This window comes from Megascapheus bottae, chromosome 18 (genome assembly GCF_031878675.1).
Source record: "Megascapheus bottae isolate mThoBot1 chromosome 18, mThoBot2.hap1, whole genome shotgun sequence".
NCBI lineage: Eukaryota > Metazoa > Chordata > Mammalia > Rodentia > Geomyidae > Megascapheus > Megascapheus bottae.
In genome coordinates, this window is record NC_143526.1 from 6,478,786 (window position 1) to 6,499,520 (window position 20,735).

A 20,735-nucleotide genomic window follows, 5' to 3' on the forward strand; every position below is an offset into this window, starting at 1 on the left:
GTCAGCTCTGTCTCTGTGTATTGTCTGTTGTTCTGGGTTGCCTACAGGCTCTGTATCTGGGTCGACAAAGAGTCCTGGAGGATGCTCTATAGGATTGTTGGCAGGGCCGGTGGGAAACGTCCCCCGGACCCCATCCGCGGCTATCTGTATTAAGGAATAATAGCCCATCTGGTCAGGCAGGACTTAGCCTGAAGCGCGCTTGCGGTCTGTGTTTGTGTCTGCTCCAGTTATTTCTGTTTGTTCGTCTCTAACAGTTTCACTTTCAGATTTCAATAATGCTGGAACAAGAAGAAGGACCCCTCCTGCTCCTGCTGGAGGACTCAGATAATCTGGGCCTTCCGGTCAGAATCCATCCCTTTGGTCTATTGCAGGTCACTCCTACTCGTTCCCCTGCGGAGACCATTTGCTGCGCTGTCATCTCCAACCTGAGACAGCTGCAACTCTGTCATCTCCTCTCGATTTTGCCTTTCTCTTGACTTTTTCTCTTTTGATTAGGGCATTTCCCTCCGAGATGGGTCAAACACAGAAGAACCACCAAGAACCAGTGATGTCTTGGCCCTGCACCAGGTTGATGCCCCCTGACCACCCAAGCCCTCGGCTCCCCTTTACCAGGTCCTGGCCAACAGTGTAGATCCCCTACTCCTTGAACCCCCTATCTTCCTCCTCCTCTCAATCCACAACCTCCTGCAATGCCAGCAGGAGGAGCAGAGGTGCCTTCCCCAGATGAGGGGGAGGCAAACGCCACTGCACTGGATGCCCCGAGAGAAATCAACGCTGGGGGCCCAGCAGGCAGGACGCGGGGACATGCCCAGCGAGTGGCGAGCCCACGCCTTCCCGACTCCATGGTGGCCCTCTTGCTGCGAGAAATAGATCTTCCAGATGACACTGGGAACCCTAGGCTTCAGGACTGGCCTTTCTCCAGCAGTGACCTCTACAACTGGAAAACCCAGAAGCCCGTTTCTCTGATAACCCCAAAGATCTGATCTCTCTTCTAGACCGTGTTATGTTCACTCACCAGCCCACCTGGGATGATTGTCAGCAGCTCCTCCGAATCCTGTTCACCACGGAGGAGAGGGAAAGGATCCAAGTGGAGGCCAGGAAACTGGTCCCTGGTGACGATGGGCAGCCCACTGTTAATCCAGATTTGATTAATGATACTTTTCCCTTAACCAGACCCCCTCAGGATGAATGGGACTATAACATGGTAGAAGGTAGAGGAAGGCTATGGGTTTATCACCAGACTCTAATGGTGGGTCTCCCGGCTGCTGCTCGCAAGCTCACTAGACTTGGTGCTCCTCTAGCAGGGGGGACTCTGCTCCACCCTAGGAGAGGAATGTTGCTTCTATGCTAACCACTCCGGGGTGGTCAGGGAGTCCCTGGTCAAGATCCACGAAGGCCTAGCAGAAAGGAAAAGGGAAAGGGAGCAAAGTGAAGGATGGTTTGAGTCATGGTTTAATTTTTCCCCTTGGCTGACAACCCTGCTTTCTGCCTTAGCTGGACCTTTACTTTTGCTATTGCTAGCTTTGATCATAGGCCCTTGTGTGATTAATAAGTTAGTTGCTTTTGTTAAGGACAGGATTAATACTGTCCAGCTTATGGTATTAAGAACACAGTATCAGTCCCTAGATGGCCAGGAACTACAGGATTATTCCGGTGTGTAGAGATAGATCCAAGATTGGCTCTAAAAGTATCATGGGAAAGAGGGGAACGAAGAGTAGAAAAATACTGGTATATGCTGTTGAGATGACCCCCTTACCCCGTGTTCTGGGAATGACCCCCCTTGCCCAGGGCCGGTGTTCTGGGAATCAAAAACACATGTTCTCGGAACTAGCCTGGACTTGAACCCCAGGTGGCAACAGTCCAACGCCCAGCGCTTAGACACCTGAGCACTGACCAATCCTGAAGCGACCAGTGGTTGGAAGTTAAATGTCAACCAATCGGGTGTTTGTAACTGTGGAATTCCCCTATAAAAGCTGTGTGTAATCTGTGCTCGGGGCCTCAGCATCACCAGCTACGGGTGCATGGAGGACCGAGTTTGAACTCGCAATATACGTCCCTTGCTGCTTTGCTTTGACTTCGGTCTCTAGTGGTCATTTTGGGGGTCCTCGGAATTCGGGTACAACAGGTACTAATAGTTCATGTCTATTGTCCTAGTTGCTCAAAAGGCTGAGATCTGAGGATACCTGTTCTCCATCAAAAAAATTTAGCCTCTCCCTCCAAATAACCCCAAAAGGTTGAAGGCATGGCTCATAATAGAATACCTGACTAGCAAGCTAGGAGGAGGCTCTGAGTTGTACTACCTCTACTCCTTCCTGTCAGAGAGAGAGGAACAGAGAAACAGAAACAGAGAAGTATGGAATAAAATGAACAAATATGATGACTGGGATTTTTATGGCTTTTGCTACTAACAAAATGTATCATGGCAATCTCAGCTTAATATAATTGTGAAATTCTTTTAAAGTTATAATTCAGTCCCATGAGGGCCACAACCCTCTTTTGGCAGGAAACCAGCCAGCTTGGTCACTGGTATGGATTTTAATAGTAGTTTTAGAGGGGTACGGTGTGGTCAGCAAGGACTGAGATATGCTAACGGAGTGTAATGTGTGTGCATGCATGCCTCTGTGTGTGTGTGTGTGTGTGTGTGTGTGTGTGTGTGTGTGTACGCACACACACCAGAACGGGGGCTTGAACTCTGAGCCTGTGTCTTCTTTGGCTCTCTCACTGAAGGCTGGTATTCGACCACTTGAGCCATACTCCCTCTTCCTGGAATATAATATACTTTAATATCATTTCCTCACTTTCATCTAGGAACAAAAAATGTTTCAAGGAAAACAAAACTCCCAGTACTTACTCATTTGAGGGTGCTTTATTCAGCAAGTCAGTTAAAGCCCCTTTCTAGCACTTGAAGGTGGGGATTTTCACCAGCATTTTCATGTAAAAAGACAGGCTCCTTTGGTTAATCTCATGTTGTTACTGTATCTGACTTTGTTGCCTGGTATATTGTATATGTTTATTTGTTTATTTGAAATAGGAAAGGGAAGGGAGGAAAACAAAAACAATCTGGGAGGGGGCGGGGGGAGAGAAATGGGAACAAAAACATAAGAAGGGGTATCAATGTGTGACAAGTAATGCACCTACTATCCGGCAAATGTAACTATAACCCCTCTATCCATTACCTAGAGAATAAAAAATAAAATGAAAATAAAAGACTGAGGCTCAGCCAGGCACAAGTGGTTCACACCTGTAACCCTAGCTACTCAGTTCAAAGCCAGCCTAGGCACCAAAGTCCCATGAGAGTCATCTCCAAATAAGTATCAGAAAAACCAGAAGTGGTGCCATGGCTCAAAGTGGTAGAGCACTAGCTTTAAGTGAAAAAGCTGAGGACAGTGCTCAGGACCGAAGTTCAAGCCCCATAATCCCCCCCCCCAAAAGACTGACGCTCAAAGAAGCCCCCAGCTCAAGAATGAGACAAAGCTGAATGTCTACTCACATCCACAGGACAAAAAGCTCCCTAGATTATAACTCTGCCTCCTCCCATCCCAAATGTTTGATGAAATGTATTATAGGAAGACTATTTGACATGGAAAGTTAAAAGTCCTGCTGACATTCTCAGTCTACTCACTCAGTTCTACTAAGCATATGAAGGCTGCCAGGCTCATGCCTATAATCCTAGCTTCTCGGGAGGCTGAAATCTGATGATCCAGATTTTAAATCAGTCTACTAAAGAAAACTCACATGAGCTTTTTTTTAAAATCTCCATTTAACTAGCAAAAAGCTGGAAATGGAATTGTAGATCAAGTAGTAGAGTTTACTAGCCCTGAGTGAAAGAAGAAGTCAAAGGAAAGTGCCCAAATCTGAGTTCAAGCTCCAATACCAGCAAAAAAGTTTTGGGGGGCTGGGGACATAGCTCAGGGGTAGGTAGAGGCTTACCTGGCATGTTCGAGGACCTGGGTTTGTTCCCTGGAACCACAAAGAAAAGATGGGATGGATGAATGATGTGCATAAAATGCTCATAGGGAGACTATTAGAACATAAACACTGTCTATTGGCATTATGGTAGGCATATTACAGAACTCTGCTATGCACATAAATCGGCCATGCTTTCATAGCCAGAAATAATTCACTGCATAATGTCTGCCAGTAAATCCAAGAATTGGATGACCCTAAATGTGTCTTGTCAGAAAGCAAGGCATGCAGCTGAAAGGAAGGCTTAGGATCTATAAATAAAAGCACCCATATACACAGAAAAGACCGGAAGTCACACTGTGGTTCAAATGGTAGAGTGCTAGCCTTGAACAACAGAAGCTCAGGGACAGTGCCTAGGCCCTGAGTTCAAACCCCAGGATTGGCACCAGATAGATAGATAGATAGATAGATAGATAGATAGATAGATAGATAGATAGACAGATCCAAATAGGGCTTCATGAATGACAGGCAAGCACTCTACCACTAAGCCACATTCCTAGCCCCTCTATTTGGATCCCTTTAATGTCCCTTTTGCTTTATTGCTCTGGCTAATGATTCCAGTACTAGAGTGGAAGAGGAATGGAGAGATTTTAGGGGAGATGGCTTTAGTTTTCTTTCACATAGTTTGATGTTGGTTGTTGGTCTGTTGTATATGGCTTTTATTGTTTTGAAGAATGTTCCTCCTATTCCTATTTTCTCCAGAGCTTTTTTTTTTTTTTTTTTTTTTTTTGCCAGTCCTGGGCTTGAGCTCAGGGCCTGAGCACTGTCCTTGGATTTTTCTCAAGGCTACCACTTGAGCCTTAGCACCACTTCCGGCTTTTTCTAAGTATGTGGTACCAAGGAATCTAACCAGGGTCTTTGTGCATGTTAGGCAAGCACTCTACCACTAGACCAAACTCCCGGCCCCTCTCCAGAGCTTTTAACATGAATGGATATTGTATTTTGTCAAAGGTTTCTTTCTGCATCTATTGAAATGATCCTATGGTTCTTGACCTTGGCTCTGTTGACTGGTGAATTATGTTTATTGATTTGCATATAAACCATCCTTACATCTGTGAAATGAAACCTACTTGATCATAATGCATGATTTTTAAAAATTTGTTTCTGGATTCTTTTTTGCCAATCCTGGGGCTTGAACTTAGAACTTGGGCACTGTCCCTGGACACTTTTTGCTCAAGGCTAAAGCTCTGTCACTTGAGCCACAGTGCCACTTTCAGCTTTTTCTGAGTATATGATACTGAAGAATTGAACCCAGGGCTTCCTGTATGCTAAGCAAGCACTCTACCACAAGACCACGCAATCTGCCCCTGTTTCTGGATTCTGTTGACTATTATTTTATTGAAGAGCTTTGCATTAGTGTTCATCAGAGAGATTGGTCTGTAGTTCTTTTTTTGTTGTTGGATTCTTACATGGTTTTCAGATGAGTGTAATATTGGTTTCATAGAATGAGTTTGGGATTGCTCCTTCTGCTTCTGTTTTGTGGAAAAGCTTGAGGAGCATGGGTATTACTTCCTCTTTTAAAGCCTTATAGAATTCTGCAGTGAGTATATCTGGGCCTGGGCTTCTCCTTGTTGCAAGACTTCTGATGACTTCTTTTATGTCATTCTATGTTATCGGCTTATGTAGTTGATTTCTTCTTGGCTCAGTTTGGGCAATTTGTATTTCTCTAGGAAAAAGTCTATTTCTGCTAGGTTTTCCTTCTTTAGTGAATATAGGCTTTGGAAACAGTAGGGTCTTTTGGAGACAACAAATGCATGAATTTTGTTTTCTGATCCAATCTGGAGAGTTGATTGTTAATGTTTATGGTTATTATAGGGACCTGTGCTATGTTTCCTGCCATTTTCTTTCTTCCCTGTGTTTTGCTTGTTTCCTGTTCATGTGCTTACTAAATTGATGTTCTAGTGATTTTTAATGGAAGTTTTATTTCATTTATTTATTATTTTTATTATTTTTTGCCAGTCTTGGGGCTTGAACTCAGGGCCTGGGCACTGTCCTTGAGCTTTCTCAAAGCTATTGATATACAGCACCACTTCTGGCTTTTTCTATGTATGTGGTACCAAGGAATCAAACTCAGAGTTCCATGAATGCTAGGCAAGCACTCTATCACTAGGCCACACTCCCAATCCCTTCTAGTGATTTCTATCTGATGTGATTCCCTGATCTTGATGATTTATTTAGATTGTATTCCTCCTTTTAGTGTTTTTTGTAGTGCTTCTTACAGTGTTCATGCATTCCTTTAATCTTTGTTTATCATGGAAGGTTTTAGCTTCACTATCAAATGTAAATGCTAGCTTTGCTGGGTATATCAGTTTGATTTGGCAGCTGTTGATCTTCAGAGCTTGTATGGTATCTTTCCAGCCTTTCCTTGCATTGAGGGTTTGTGTAGAGAGGTCCAAAATGATCCTGATTTTTTCCCATTGTAATAGAGCTCCTTTTTTGATTTTTTTAGCATTTAAAATCAGCTCCTTGCTACTCTGGTGTAGTGTTTTTACTATGATATGTCTACAAGTGTTTCTTCTAGGATCCTGTCTATTAGGTGTTATATATGCTTCTGTTATGTAAGATTTTCTCTCCTAAGGTTGGAGACATTTTCTGTGATAATTCTATGGAATAAGTTGCATCCCTGTTTTCTGGTACTCCTCCCTCTTGTCAATCCCAGTTATACGTACATTTGGTTTCTTGGCTTTGTCTGCCAATTCTTGGGTCTCCTTTTGGTAATTTCTGAGTGTTTTTATCCATACAAAGGACTTTCTGCTCCAGCTCCTGTGTTTTAAACTCTAGTCTTGATATTCTATTTTCCATCTCATTTATTCTATTTCCTAGTTCTTCCATTGTGGTTTGCATTATGGAAACTGAACTATTTTATGGTTCCTATATCGGTTCTCCAAGTGTTATTTCCCTCTTTTAACGATTTCCTTTGTATTTCTTCTTTGTGCTCTGGAAACCGCTTTTGTATCTGCTCTCTTATTCTTTGGCCCATTCTGTCATCATATCTGTGTGTGTACCGGCTGGGCGGCTCCAGGCGGTGGGAGGTGCTGCTCCAGTAGCCTAGGCAACTTGAATGTCCACGAAGGGCGCATTCCATGGCAGGCTCCGCGGGCAGGGGACCCTCCTCCAGGTGTGTGCAATTCGTGCCTTCGACAGGGCCAGTGGTCCAGGAGGTTCCAATTCCTGCCCCGGGCAAGTTGGCATGGGAAGTGCCAGTGGGTGGTACGCTCTGCTGGCTGGGCTGCTGAGACGTGCTCGTGGTTCCGGGGTTCCGTGGGGCCAGCGGCTCCGGGTGGTTGGACTTTCCACCTAGAGAGCTGGCTTGGGACGCCATGCCCCACAGGCTGCGGAGCACACGTTCGCAGCTCAGCCGGGCCAGCGGCCTAGGCTGTGGGGTTCCCATGTAGGGCGCGCTCGCTGGCAGATCCTGTGGGGTTCCTGGGTTTCAGTGGCCCTGGCTGGTTGAAATCCGGCCTAGGGGAGGGGGCGCGCTGCACGGGGCGCACAGCTTCGCGCGGTGGGAACCTGCAAGCGCGCAGGTGTGGGTTCGCAGACCAGTTCTCCCCGCGCTGTGGCGGGAAGGGGTGTGGTCTCAAGGGGTGGGGGTGACTATGGCCGGGTACTCAGTCCTCCGGGGCCGGGTTAAGGGCTAGCCAGCCATGTCGTGGTGGTAGATTTCTGTATCTGCGCTGGTTGCCACCCCGCCACCATGCTGCATTGTGCTGGTCGTGGGTTGAGCAGTGTGGCGGTGGCAGCTCCGCGGGTCTGAGTCTCATAGTCCCTTGCCTGTGGTCTCTGTCTCTGTGCTGTCCAGGTCTGGAGCTGTGGGAGTTTCCCGTGCTCCACTCGTGTTTCTGAAGTTACAGGCAGCCACGGGCCACATTCTCGACTGAGCTGCTAGAGAGGCAGGGGACGGGTCTTCCTGGTTCTCCCTCTTTGTGTGTGCCAGTTTGGAGGATTTTTTTCTTTTTTTGTTCCTGTGATTCTCTGTTTGTTCGTATATTCATTGTTGTGGTTGATTCCTTGGGGGGACTGGGTGTTGAGACCTCAACTGTCTTTTTTGGTTGGAGAGAGTTAGGGAGATTTCCTACTGCTCCAGCGCCATCTTGCATCTCTGTCTCTCCTGCTGTTCTTGGAAGTTGAAAAGGAGGCAGAATGCAGAGGAAAAGAGAGCTAGGACATGATTACACCCAGGTCAGTACTTGGACATTGTGTCTAGTTAGTGGCACTTCAAGGTGTCTGGTCACAGACAGCCCTGGCCTGGTGTGTTACACAATCACTTCTAATGTTTTTCTCTAAGAGCTTAGGAGGCCCAGAGAGCTTTTCCTCTGGACCACAGTAGGTTTACTTGTTTGGGTAGAGTATTATTTCTGTAAAGTGTGTTAGAGGAGCTAGTGGATTGTGGAGAAATTGGAGTAATGTTCTGTTGCCTAGTGTGTGTGTGTGTGTGTGTGTGTGTGTGTGTGTGTACTGGGGCTTGTACTCAGTGCCTGAGCATTGTCCCTTAGATTTTTGTTTTGTTTTGTTTTTTTATTGGTCTTGGGGCTTGAACTCTGGGCCTGGGCTCAGTCACACAGACTTCCATGCCCAGGCTGACTCTGAAGCTCAATCCTCAAATCTCAGCCTCCCGAGCAGCTAGGATTACAGGCATGAGCCACCAGCACCCAGTTTATCTCTTAGCTTTTTGGCACAGGGTAGCACTTTCCTACTTGAGCCACAACTCTGCTTCCAGATTTTTGCTGGTTAATTGGAGATGAGAATTTCTTAGACTGGGTTTGGATGTGGCCCAGTGTAGAGTGCTTGCCTAGCATGCAAGAAGCCTTGAGTTTTGATTCCTTGGTACCACATACACAAAAAAAGCCAGAAATGTGCTATGGCTCAAGTTAGTAGAGTGCTAGCTTTGAGGTTCCTCTTGGCATCAGTAACTGACCCACCAGCAAGATGCTCCATTCGTACACACCACTCACCTGCCATCCAATAATTGTCCAGGAACTTAAGTAGGTTGGGATGCTTTTTTGTTGGTGGTGGTCATGAGGCTTGAACTCAGGGCTTTTTCACTCCAGTCTACCACAGCTCCACTTCCAGTTTTGAGTGATGAATTGGAGATAAGAGTCTTACAGTGATTTTTCTGCCTGGGTTGGCTTCTAGCTGAAATCCTGAGATATCAGCCTCCTGAGTAACTAGGATTACATGTGTGACCCACCAACACATGGAAATCATCAGGATTGTATTAATGATCAGTTTCCCCCTTGGCTGTGTCTGTAATTTATGTGTTGGGTAACAAGGTCCTGTCCATGTGCCAGACTGGTAGCAGCAGAAAGTGTTCCAGAAGTAGTCTGTTTTTCATATCATATGTATATATATATATATATATATATATACTTTTAAAGGGCTATTTATGCCTGCTGTCTTCCTAAACACTGGGGACCACTAGTGTACATTACAATGCGCAGGTGGTGCAGGAATGGAGGCATTGGAGACTATGTGAACTGGTTTTATAGGATGGGTGATGCTTTCCAATCCCTTGGTTTTCACCCTTCTCTCTACCTGAGAATATGGACATGACTTCATTCCTGGGCTTTATTTCTCTGGAACAGAGGGGAAAGGTTTGACAACTGTGGTTGGTTGATGAAAGAGCTTCGTGCTCACAGTGGTGCTGCCAATGTGCCTGGGAGGGGCTGGAAGCCTGGGCTCTGGCTGTCCATGATATGGTTGGCATTCCCATCTGAGCATATGTGGCTTTTCCGTACATTTTTTTTACTTTTTTCTCCCACTTTCCCTCTCCCCACTCTCTTAGCTTTTTTTTTGTTGTTGTTCAAGGCCAACATTCTACCAGTTGAGCCACAGCATCGTGATGGTCATTTGAAGATAAGAGTCTCGAGGACTTGTCCTGGTAAGACTGGCTGAACTGGCTTAGAACTGTGGTCCTCAGGTCTCAGCTCCCTAGATAGGATTACACGATGAGCTGCCAATGGCAAGCTTGTTATTGAATTCTTGACTCAGAAGAGAAGCCTGGCAATTGCCAGCACTGAAATGTTTAAAATTAGTGTGAAGGTGAGCATTGGTGCCTCATGCTTGTAATCCTGGCTACTCAGGAGACTGAGATCTGAGGATCACAGTTTGAAGCCAGCGGGGGAAAGAAAGTCTGTGAGACACTCATCTTCGATCACAGAAAGAAACAAAAATGGTGCTCTGTCTCAAGTGGTAGAGCACTAGCCTTGAGCAAAAGGAGCCTAGGGACAGCATCCAGACCCAGAGTTCAAGCTCCAAAACCGACAAAAAAAAATGGAATGCAGCAAATTGGATGGCATGTGATGAAATGCAGCTAGCACCCTTTATAACATTGGAGATTTCATTTGGAAGCAAGGAGTGCTGGAAGGAGATCTTTACTATGTCCTCTGCTTCCTGATAGTGAAGGAATTCATTTCACTTGCAGTTTCACACTGTCCCCCTCTTTTCCCCTGGTGAAACCATTGCTCAGGTGTGATGTGAAAACTGGCAGGTAGCAGAGACTGCTTCTCTCTCACACAGTTGCTTAGCAACTCACCCAATAGAAAGCAAGAAATCGGGGTCAGCCAGAATCCTTGGCAATGGGCAAGTGTCCAGATTCCTGGTGAGAAGTGGGAGCATCTAGACTTGATAGTATTCAACTCTTGGTACCTTTCGAGGTTGTTGCTCAGCTCCTAGGTACCTCTGTTGGAATTTACCCAGTTCAGGGTAGGTTTGTGGGACTACACCTTGAGCTCTTAAACCCACTGAAAAACCAATCGTGTTTATATCCATCAGAGAGCCTTCTCGTTGTTACTCAGCATGCTTTCCCTGAGATTCATTTATTTACCCAAGGTGACTTCCATTCCCTTCTCTCTCTGCCTTTAGAGTAAGAATGAGCCGGGTCTGCTTGTCCTCTTCTTATTGCAGTCAATCCCGAATTAAGGCCTCTTTTGTAGTTGTGGTTACTGAAGAAAAAAAAAGAATGTTTTATACTAATTTTTATACATTGCTCTTTGCAAGTATGTGCCCATCTGTGCTTGGCCTGAGGAGTCCCAGGTTCCTGGCTTACCTGGCAGGCACTTCACATTCTGGGGCTGCAGTGGATGCGTGCATTTTGAAGTAAAGGAATTGTGATGTCAGAAAGCACTGGGAACTGCAGGAGTCCTGGGACACCTGCTTCATGTTGGGGTTCTAGAAGGATTCCTGCAAGGTTTAGTCAAGGCAGAGGTATGGTGTTATTCAGAGGGAAGGAGCTGGAACTGAAAGAGACCACTCCCTGTTTGGGAACATGTCAGGTCCTTGGCAGAACTGTGTGGCAGAGAGGGAAGGGGAGGAGGAGACAATTAGATATCTAAGTGGGAAATAGGAATGACATTCAAAAAGCCTTTGGCTTGCCTGGCATGGTGGCTCATGCCTATAATCCTAGCTACTCAGAATGCTGAGATCTGAGGATCAAGGTTCAAAGCCAGCCCAGGCACTAAAGGACCTGAGACTCTTATCTCCAATTAACCTCTAGAAAAATGGGAAATGGAGCTTGGCTCAAGGGTAGGGTGGTAGCTTTGAGCTGAAGAGCTCAGGGACAGCTCCCACGTCACAGTTCAAGTCCCATGAACCCCCCCCCCCACACACACACACACAAAGCCTTTGGCTTGCTACCCTGGGCCTCTCTAGGCAATCCCCCAGCTCATGTCTAGCTAGTGACCCCCAAATCAGCCACTGTCTTGCTGTGTGTGTGTGTGTGTGTGTGTGTGTGTGTGTGTGTGAAGGCTGGCAGGGGAATCTGACACAGCAGGCTGTAGGTTTGAGGAGAGATAAGTTTTTGTTTGTTTGTTGTTTATTTGTTGCCTTTATTATTTTTCCATGGTTGGGTTTGTACACTGGGCCTGGGCACTGTCCCTGAACGCTTGAGCTGAAGGCTAGTGCACTACTACTTGAGCCACAGCACCACATCCGGTGTTCTGGTGTCTAATTGGAGATAAGAGTCTCCTGGACTTTCATGTCGGGGCTGGCTTTGAACCACGATTCTCAGATCTCAGCCTCCTGAGTAGCTAGGATTACAGGTATAGCCCACCGGCGCAGGGCTGCCTTTTTTTTTTTTCTTTTTAAGATGAGCAAAATTGGGGACTTGCAGGGGTCTGTCTCAGCAGAAGAGTACCTACGGAGCAAGGCCCCCGGTTCAAATTCCAGTACTAGTTTAAAATGAAGAAGCCAGGCTCCTTAGATAGTCTGGGAAGCTGCAGAGAGGAAGGTGGGCTGGGGCTCGGGCAGGCGGGTTCTGAGCGGTTGGTTCTCGCGCAGGAGGAGGAGAAGGAGGTTGGAGGAGGCCCCAGCGGTGGAGCCAGGGGCCAGGCTTAGGGCTGGGCAGGTTGAGTTCTGATGGGGAACTGGAGGAGATGGGGGTGCGGACAAAGTGGAGAAGCCAGAGCAGCCAGGAAGGGACCGAGGGTGGGGCGGGCTGGCGTTCAGCCCCCCAGGGTCTCAGAGGATGGGTGACATCAGCTCTAGTGGTCGTGTGGTCTTCTCGTGGAGGGGCCTGGGAGGGCCCATGGGGCCGGTGAGGATGTGGGGTGGAGTGCTGTCCCTAGGCGTGTTGGGGGCTGGGAGGAAGAGAAAGAAAGATGGCCACGTCCAAAAAGACCTGGCAAAGAAGCAATGGAGGCAAGGGTACAGATGCACCTGCCAGTAGGTGCGATGCGTGCAAGGGGAGGCTCCAGGTGAGCACTTACAGGGTGGGCGTGGCAGGAGGGGAGGAGCAAGGGGTGGGCGTGGCCTAGGGGAAGAGAGCAGAGTGGTGGGCTTGGCTGGAGGAGAGGAGCATGCTGGGAAGAGGGAGGCTAGAAGGAAGGACTTGGAGGGAGTGGGCCTGGATGGAGTTGTGAAGCTCTTAGGAATGTCTAAAGACAGAGCTCAGGAGTGGGCGTGTCCGGAAAGTCTAGACTGGAAAGAGAGGCGCCAGCAGAGAGGGCTTGACTCCAGGGGAGGCCTGGATGCTGCCTTGGGAGCTGAGGAAGGACCAGTGCACGAGGTAGCAATGAGGTTGACTGGGCCTTTTGGAGTGTGAGTGATGGGAAGCAGACAGAGGCTATGAGGCAAAGCAGAAGTGGTAAAGTCGTTGGCTTAGGGATGGATTGGGATCACCAGTGTCCCAAAATCGGTGGGCTTCTGGAGGTGGGAAGAGGCCCAAGTCTAGGGGAGTATGGTAGATCAGGTTCTGCAGGGAATTAGAGCTTAGGGACACACAGATTGTGTTTGCACCTGTGCCTGCAGATGTGTGCATGCTCTCTAAATGTATGGTCAGTGACCGGAGAGGGGCAATGGAAGGAGAGGAAGAAGAATCGTCCCCATTAGCTGACTTATAGAACTGTAAGCCCTCTGTATGACTCCTTAATAATAACAGTGAGGAGGCACAATAATATTACCTTGTTAATAACAATTGCCATCATAATAAAAAAGGGGAGTATTCCAGGTTCAATGTTATTAGTATCATAGGTTGATTTTCATTGTTTATTTGGACACTGAAACCCCCTCCGTACAAAACCTCTGAAAATGCCAGTTTTTCTTGTCATATGTCTTCTCATCTGGTAGGCTGTCAGCAGTTGAATGCCTAGATCACAGCGTTTTCTCTGCAGAGGTTGTCTTTTGTGTAGCAATATGCTATTTGTTCTGTTCCATGTCTCAGCAAGTCTCTCCTCACAGGATTTCTCAGGCTATGAGGCCTGTTGGTTGGTATCCATCTGGTGTCTTCTCTGAATGGGCAGCATCACTGGTTATAGGTAATTGCTTCCTCATCTTCAGCCTAACACAGACATCCAAGTGTTTTTGTTTGTTTGTTTGGCTTTGGTTTTGGTTTTGGGTATTGGTTGTGGGACTTGAACTCTCATCTTGAGCTCTTCAACTCAAGGCTTGTGTTGTACTCCTTGAGCCACAGTGCCACTTCTGGATTTTTTGGTGGTTAAATGGAGATAAAAGTGTCACAGACTTTCATGCCCAGACTGGTTTTGAACCATGATCCTCAGATCTCAGACTCCTGAGTAGCTAGGATTACAGGCATAAGTCACAGGGGTCCAGCTAAGTATTCTTTATAGTCCATAGTTGGTTCATGGGTTATAAGGTAGAATCATGTCTCCTGTCTTCTGTGGTTCTGTATATAAATCCCTGTGGCTCAGGTTCCTTTTTGCATGAGAGCAAATGCTTGTAAAAGGATGTTGTGACAGTCCTTCCCACACAAGTGTTTCTCCTGTAGGTGTTTCCTGTTTTGTTGCATGTCTTGAGGAGGGCATGTGTGGAGTAAATTACTTTTTCCTGTAAGTCAGTTATGGTTGGTGTCTTCCCTTTGAAGTTAACATTCCAATTTGTGCATTTTCTCTAGTACAGAGAAAGATTTACTTTGGTCACTCTTAGATGTCTGTGGCTGAAGTTTGGGGCATTGGTGAAGTGTCATGTTCTTGTCCTTTTCAGGTTCACCTGGTCATGTGTGTTGTGGACCCAAAGTGCCTGCTGAGACCTGAGGACTGGTGTGAGGCATTTTGGGTTCCTCCTCCCTTTTTTCCAAGTTTGGAAGATGCTCGAATTTTTTCTCCTGTGGGATGATAACAAGAGATAGTGGCACCCAGTAAGGCCCTCTGCCTCCTAAATACCTCTCGGTTATCCCTGGCAAACACTATGATGGTGATGAAGCCATCAGCAACCGGTTCAGCATCTTTAGTGGTCCTATTCCCCCTGGCAGCCACAAGTCCCGAGGCTGCGCCTCCTGATGCCAAGGAGTGGGGGTAGCCTGTCCATTTCCAGTGGCCTCCTGGGATGCCTTGTCTCTGGCACCTGGCAGTGGAGTGGGTTGTCCCAGTACTTTGGGGTTGCTTGAGACAGCCTTGTCTCCTTTAGTATCATGTATGGGTGAATTGATCCTCGCAACCCAGGTTTAACAGCTGTGGCAGCAGCTGCTTGGGGGCTCTTGGTTTCTTGTTTGCTGTTGCTGAGTGAGGTATCCGCGTGCTGTTTCTTCTCTTTGTGTTCTGAAGTGTGGTACCTAGCTTTGAATTCCTCGTAGCTGTTCATGAAGGGGCAACTCTTGACCTGTTTTTGGCCTGTTCTTGGTACTGGATGTGGCCTGGTTCATTTTGGCTTTTTCTGCTGTGGATTTATCCCTGGTAGCAGGAGTGTTAGCAGCTCATTGGATGTCCAAGTTAAATGGCCATATATTGATAATGTCTGTTTTCTGGGGTTACAAAGTCTTCCTGATATCTGGTTTTGGGGTATAGTTTTGGGGACTTCTGCTTTATTGGGTATTATCTTTGCCTCTTTGTCTTAGAGACTACTGCTTTTGGGGAGAGGCACAAACTCTTGGCGACCTCTGCTTATTTTTTTGGCATTCTTGGTAACTTCAGTGTACTTGGGGGTGCTAATTTTTGGGGACTTTTTTCCTCAGGGCAGTCTTGGGGAACCACTGGTTTTGTTGGACTTAATTCCAGTGCCTCTGATGTGGTGACCTTTGAGGATGGATATCTGTTCCTGGCGTGGTGTATTTTCTTTCCTGCACATTCCTTAGCAGTCAAGGTTTAATGCCCCGGACTTCAGTGTTGACTTGAGCAGCACATATACCAATGGCTTCACCTTCAACTAATGGGGTACTTCCTGTGCGTGGAGCACTGTTGGGAGTGGAGGTAGCCCAGTGTCATTTAGCTTGGTCACCACCAGATTTGGCCATGTTAGATGGAAATTTAAGAGTTGGGCCCTCACCTCTTACCTGAGGGATTAACTTGTAAAGCTGAGACCCTAGAGCTTTGGTGCCTCTTTAGGTGTCCAGGGTCACGTGACTTACTTGTGAGGTGAAGTGGTTCTACCTGACCTACTCTCTATTTTCCAATTTTGACTTGGCAGCCTTGGACATAGCATGTTGTTTCCACACGATTTCATGTTTCAAGTTGACGAAGTGGTTTTTTTAGTCATTGAAGCAGCTCTGCCCACATTTGCTTGCCTCAGGTCAGGGATGTAGTCTACATGTCTGTGGGCTCCAACCTTGTCTGAGGGTAGGCAATGATTGAGTGATTGCTTCTGTCAACCATCAAGGAAGGTTTGCGCAGATTCTTTTCCTTCATGGCAGAGCTCGAAGCCCCCTTAGATGACTGGGGGACTTTGCTGTTCACTAATTGAGGTCTGGGAGGGTTGCATAAGTGTTATCATCATTCAGAAAGGTCTTGGGGAGACTCTGCCTTAACATTGAGATAAATCTCAGTTGGTCAAGTGGTTCTGAGCTCAACTATTTAGGAGTAGCTTAGCTTCCTCAACCTGCTGCTGAGTAGCCGTGAAGTTCTGAACAGTATACCCTCTTCCATGTTCAAAAGAGGGATGGAGGATGAGGGGGTCTCAGTCCACAAGTACTTGCATTACTAGATTTGCAAGGGGTGGTGTTGAGGTTGGCTTCCTGAAGAGCAATAGTGGTTTCCCATGCAGATGGCCGGATGGTGGCTTCATCTTCTGGTCTCTGCCCTGTGGACTTGATTGTCCTATTCCTCCATAGGAAGTTTGCTTTCTGGGACCTGGGATTGTGGCTTAGTGGTTGTATACTTGCCTAGTGTGCATGAAGTCCTGGGTTTGATTCCTCAGTATCATCTAAACAGTACCTAAAGCCAGGAGTGGCATTGGGTTCAAGTGGTAGAGTACTAGCCTTGAGCAGAAGAAGCTCAGACAGTGTTCAGGCCCTGAGTTCAAGCTCCCGGATTAGCAAAAGAACAAACAAACAAAAAAAAAAGTATTTTTTTCTTGGAAGAGATTTGTCAGTGCAGGTAGGAGCCGCCCCATTTGTTTGCTTTTTTTGAATGTCTGTAATGATATTTCCTGTGGATAAAGTGTGACTTAAGGAATGCTCTTTGAGGACTTGAATTTGACCTCAATTCTATCCTTGATCCAAGCCAGCCAGGGCAGGAAAGTTCCTTGAGATACTTCTGTCCAATTAACCAGCATAAAACTAGAGAAGTGGATCTGTGGCTCAAGTGGTAGACTGAGAGCCTTTATTCAAAAAAAGAAAAAAGAAAAAAAAAAAAAAGCTCAGCCATGGTGCCCAGGCCCTGAGTTCAAGCCCCAGAATCAGCGTTAAAAGAAAAGAAGCTGATCCTGGCTCAGTTCCAATCTTTTTCCTAAAGGGCCCTGGCCTTTCTTGGAGTAGGGATAGATGCATTGGAGAAGCAATGGAGGGATCTTTACTCTGTACGTTAATTGTTGCTCCTTATCCTTTCTGGCTTACCTTGTCTCACAGAGAGAGGACTTCCTGTGCTGACAAGTCCTGGTTGGTCCCAAGGGGACTCCGGGCACACCAGGGAAGCTTGTTGAGTGTGCTGTCACAGCCCAGTAATGACTTTTGTTTGGCTTCTTGTCCCCATGACCTGACTTCTCCTGTCCTTTGAGGATGTTCCCAGCTCTGTGCTCTTAGCATGCAGCAGGGAACCTCGGTGTCTATGCCTGGTTTACAAAGGTATGAGGGGGCCCTGGGCATCTCTGTCAGTTCCTGGAAGGAGAACTTCCCCAGACCCAGACCTACGCTGTTAGGAGCAGCGGCTTCTGTGTACCCCGCAGACTCACTGTGCTGCCAGACTTAGCCTGTGTCACCTGGCTAGGCAGATGCCGGCATGTCCTCATTGAAAGTAAAATTTCTCCTGTTTTACATGAAGGTGAGCATGATTGTATGTCCTCAGAACAGGTGGCACATCATTTTCAGAAACCAGTTCATGTTCTTTGTTGTTGTTGGTTTTTTTATTTTCTTACGGTTCTTTTATTTGTTGTCAGTCCTGGGGGTTGAACTCAGGGCCTGAGCACTATCCTGGGCTTTTCTCAAGGCTAGCACTCTACCACTTGAGCCACAGCACCACTTCTGGCTTTTTCTGTATATGTGGTACCAAGGAATCGAACCCAGGTCTTCGTGCATGCTAGGCAAGCACTACCACTAGGCTGAACTCCCAGTCCCTTACTGTTTTTTTACTGTTCTTTTTTTCCTCACTGGTTTTTAAGAGCCAAGTTTTTGTTTTGCTTTTTGTTGTTGTTGTTGTTTGTTTTGTGGGTCATGGGGCTTGAATTCGGCCTGGACACTGTCCCTGAGCTCTTCAACTCAAGGCTACTGCCCTGTCCCTGGGCTCTTCAGCTCAAAGCTATCACCCTACCCTTGAGCCAAGCCCCACTTCCCATTTTCTAGAGGTTAATTGGAGATAAAAGTCTCAGGTCCTTTTGTGCACGGGCTGACTTTGAACCTCAGATCACAGCCTCATGAGTAGCTAGGATTACAGGTGTGAGCCACCATGCCTGGCTAGAAGCCAAGTTTTACAAGTGGTAAACTTTGTCATCTTCCCTGATTGGCCATTTTTGGCAACAGAGGATGTTTGGCCAATGGGCTGTGGAAGACCTTGAAATCATTTGGCACATGACTGTACAGACCTGTCTGCTTTTTTTTTTTTGGTCTGGGCTTGAGCTGAGGGCCTGAGCACTGTCCTTGGACCTTCTCGAGGTCAGAGCTCTACCACTTGAGCCTCAGTACCACTTCCGGCTTTTTCTATGTATGTGGTACCGAGGACCCAAATCCAGTTCTTCGTGCATGCTAGGCAAGCACTCTACCACTAGGCCAAACTCCTGGCCCCCTGTCTGCTTTTTAGATGCCTCTTTCTGGCTGTCCACTGCTGCCCTACCTGTATTGATAATATTGTATACCTTTGAATGATGGTGAAAGGAACGGTTTCCACTCAGCTAGCATATTGTTTTATTTTTTCTGTGTTTTTTTTTTAATCTATCAAATGATGAGTCTTTTCTGTAGGGGAACAGGAGGAGATGGGAAGAGCTCTAGGCATGTACAGAGCAAAGAAGGCTGGAAAACAACCGGAGAGGGGACTGAGAGTGGGCTGGGTGGCATCCATTCCTCCTGACATCTGTGTTGATATTCAGCCTCTAGTGGTGGTGCATTCATCTCATGGTGGATGTCTTGACAGAGGGCCCCGTGGGGAGGTGAAAAACTGGCATTCAATGTGGTCATTTAGGTACACCATGTGTGGGTCTGGGTGGTAGCTGGGGGAGTATATGGAAGATAGGAAAGGAAGGCCAAGGAGACCTGGCAAAGAAGAACCAGAGGTGTGGGCAAAGGGTGCATCTTCCAGGAGATGGAGCTGTGTGCTGGGAAAGTCTGAAGGTAAGGAGCTTGCAGGGCTGGGGCCAGGGGAGAATGTGTGCAAGGTAGTCTGTTTGGAGAGAAGATAGAGGTGGGGAGGGAGGAACTTGCTGGAGTAGGTATGGAACTTGTATGCATGGTTGAGTTTGGAAAAATGGGTAGGCATGGGTTGGAGGGGCTGGAGAGAGTAGTTAATTTTTTTTTTTGGCCAGTCCTGGGGCTTGAATGAAGGGCTTTAATACTGTCCTTGGGTTTTCTAAAAGCTAGTGCTCTACCACTTGAGGCTCAGTACCACTTCCAGAACTTTGTGTGGGGGGGGGGAGCATTCTTATACTAGGCCACCTTTCCAGGGAATACTTAATTTTCTCTTCTTTTTCTTAAGTCTTCTAGATAACTTTCTCTCATCTGTATCAAGTGTGTGTGTGTGTGTGTGTGTGCATATGCATGAATGTCTGCAAGTGTGTATGTGTCTGTGTGTCTGTGTGCTGGTCCTGGGGTTGGAATTCAGAGCTTAGGCTTGATCCCTGATATGGTTTTGTTGTAGGATTACCAACATGAGCCTTATTCCTTAGCTACCTAAGACCTCCTACCAAGCTCTACCCCTGAAAGATTCTACCACCTCCTAATAGTGCCAGCTTGTATGATCCTGACTGCTAGCATTAGGGTTCAGGGTAAGAACACCAGGAATTTACATACGAAGGTATTAAAAATGGCCAGGTGTGGTGGCTCACACCTGTAATCCTACCTACTCAAGAGGATGAGATCTGAGGATCGAAGTTCAAAGCCAGCCCAGGCACTAAAATGTGTGTAAGATTTCCATTAATCACCAGAAAACAGGAAGTGGTGCTGTGGCTCAAGGGGTAGGGTGGTAGGATTGAGCTGAAGAGCTCAGGGACAGCGCCCAGGCCCAGAGTTCAAGTCCTACGACCAACAAAAACAAAGGTGGCGAAATAGTTTGATATTTAAATTTCATAGGGACTATTATTTGAATCAACTGAACCTCATATGTCAGCAAACTGAAAAGGACTTTTTTCTTCTTCCTCTTCTCTCCTCTCCTCTTCTTCATACTACTCCTCTTGTTTTTCTTCCTTCTTCTATTTTTTAAATTGTTTTATGTAAGTTTGTGTTTAAATTCAAGGCTTGAGTTCAGCTCTACTTTTGGCCTTTAGCGGATTAATTGGAAATAATCATCTCATGGTCTCCTCTGCCTGGACTGGCTTTGAACTGTGGTTCTCAAAGCTCAGCTTTCTGCGTAGCCAACTCAGAAAGGTCAGAGTCACTGATGCTCAGCTATCTTTAATCTCTTACATGCCGGATAGTATTCCTGTGGATTGATCCTTATGTGGCATATGTGTGCTGTTATGTCACTCACATGTCCATTGATTGCCTGTGGGTGGTTGCAGCCAGAGGCTGGTGTTGTGGCATGCTTCCTCCATTGCTGCTGTTCAGGTTGAGTCCTGAATCTTTAGTCAGCTGGAGCCTCTTTCTTTCTTTCTTTCTTTCTTTCTTTCTTTCTTTCTTTCTTTCTTTCTTTCTTTGCTTTGCCAGTTCTGGGACTTGAACTCAGGGCCTGAACACTATCCTTGGGCTTTCCTCAAGGCTAGCACTCTACCATTTCTGGCTTTTTCTATGTATGAAGTACTGAGGA

The 20,735-nt window shown here is 46.7% G+C and overlaps 1 long non-coding RNA gene across 2 annotated transcripts; it reads right to left on the reverse strand.

The window, feature by feature from the left end:
• Window positions 1-10,270: 10,270 nt before the first annotated feature.
• On the reverse strand, window positions 10,271-12,221 carry LOC150050032 (uncharacterized). 2 transcript variants are annotated; one of them, XR_016538697.1, is made up of 3 exons: window positions 12,105-12,221; window positions 11,015-11,148; window positions 10,271-10,910 (listed from the first exon to the last, which is right to left on the reverse strand). It is a non-coding gene; the product is annotated as an uncharacterized LOC150050032 (long non-coding RNA). The 2 variants fall into 2 exon arrangements; XR_016538698.1 differs by having other exon boundaries at window positions 12,101-12,221.
• Window positions 12,222-20,735: the final 8,514 nt, after the last annotated feature.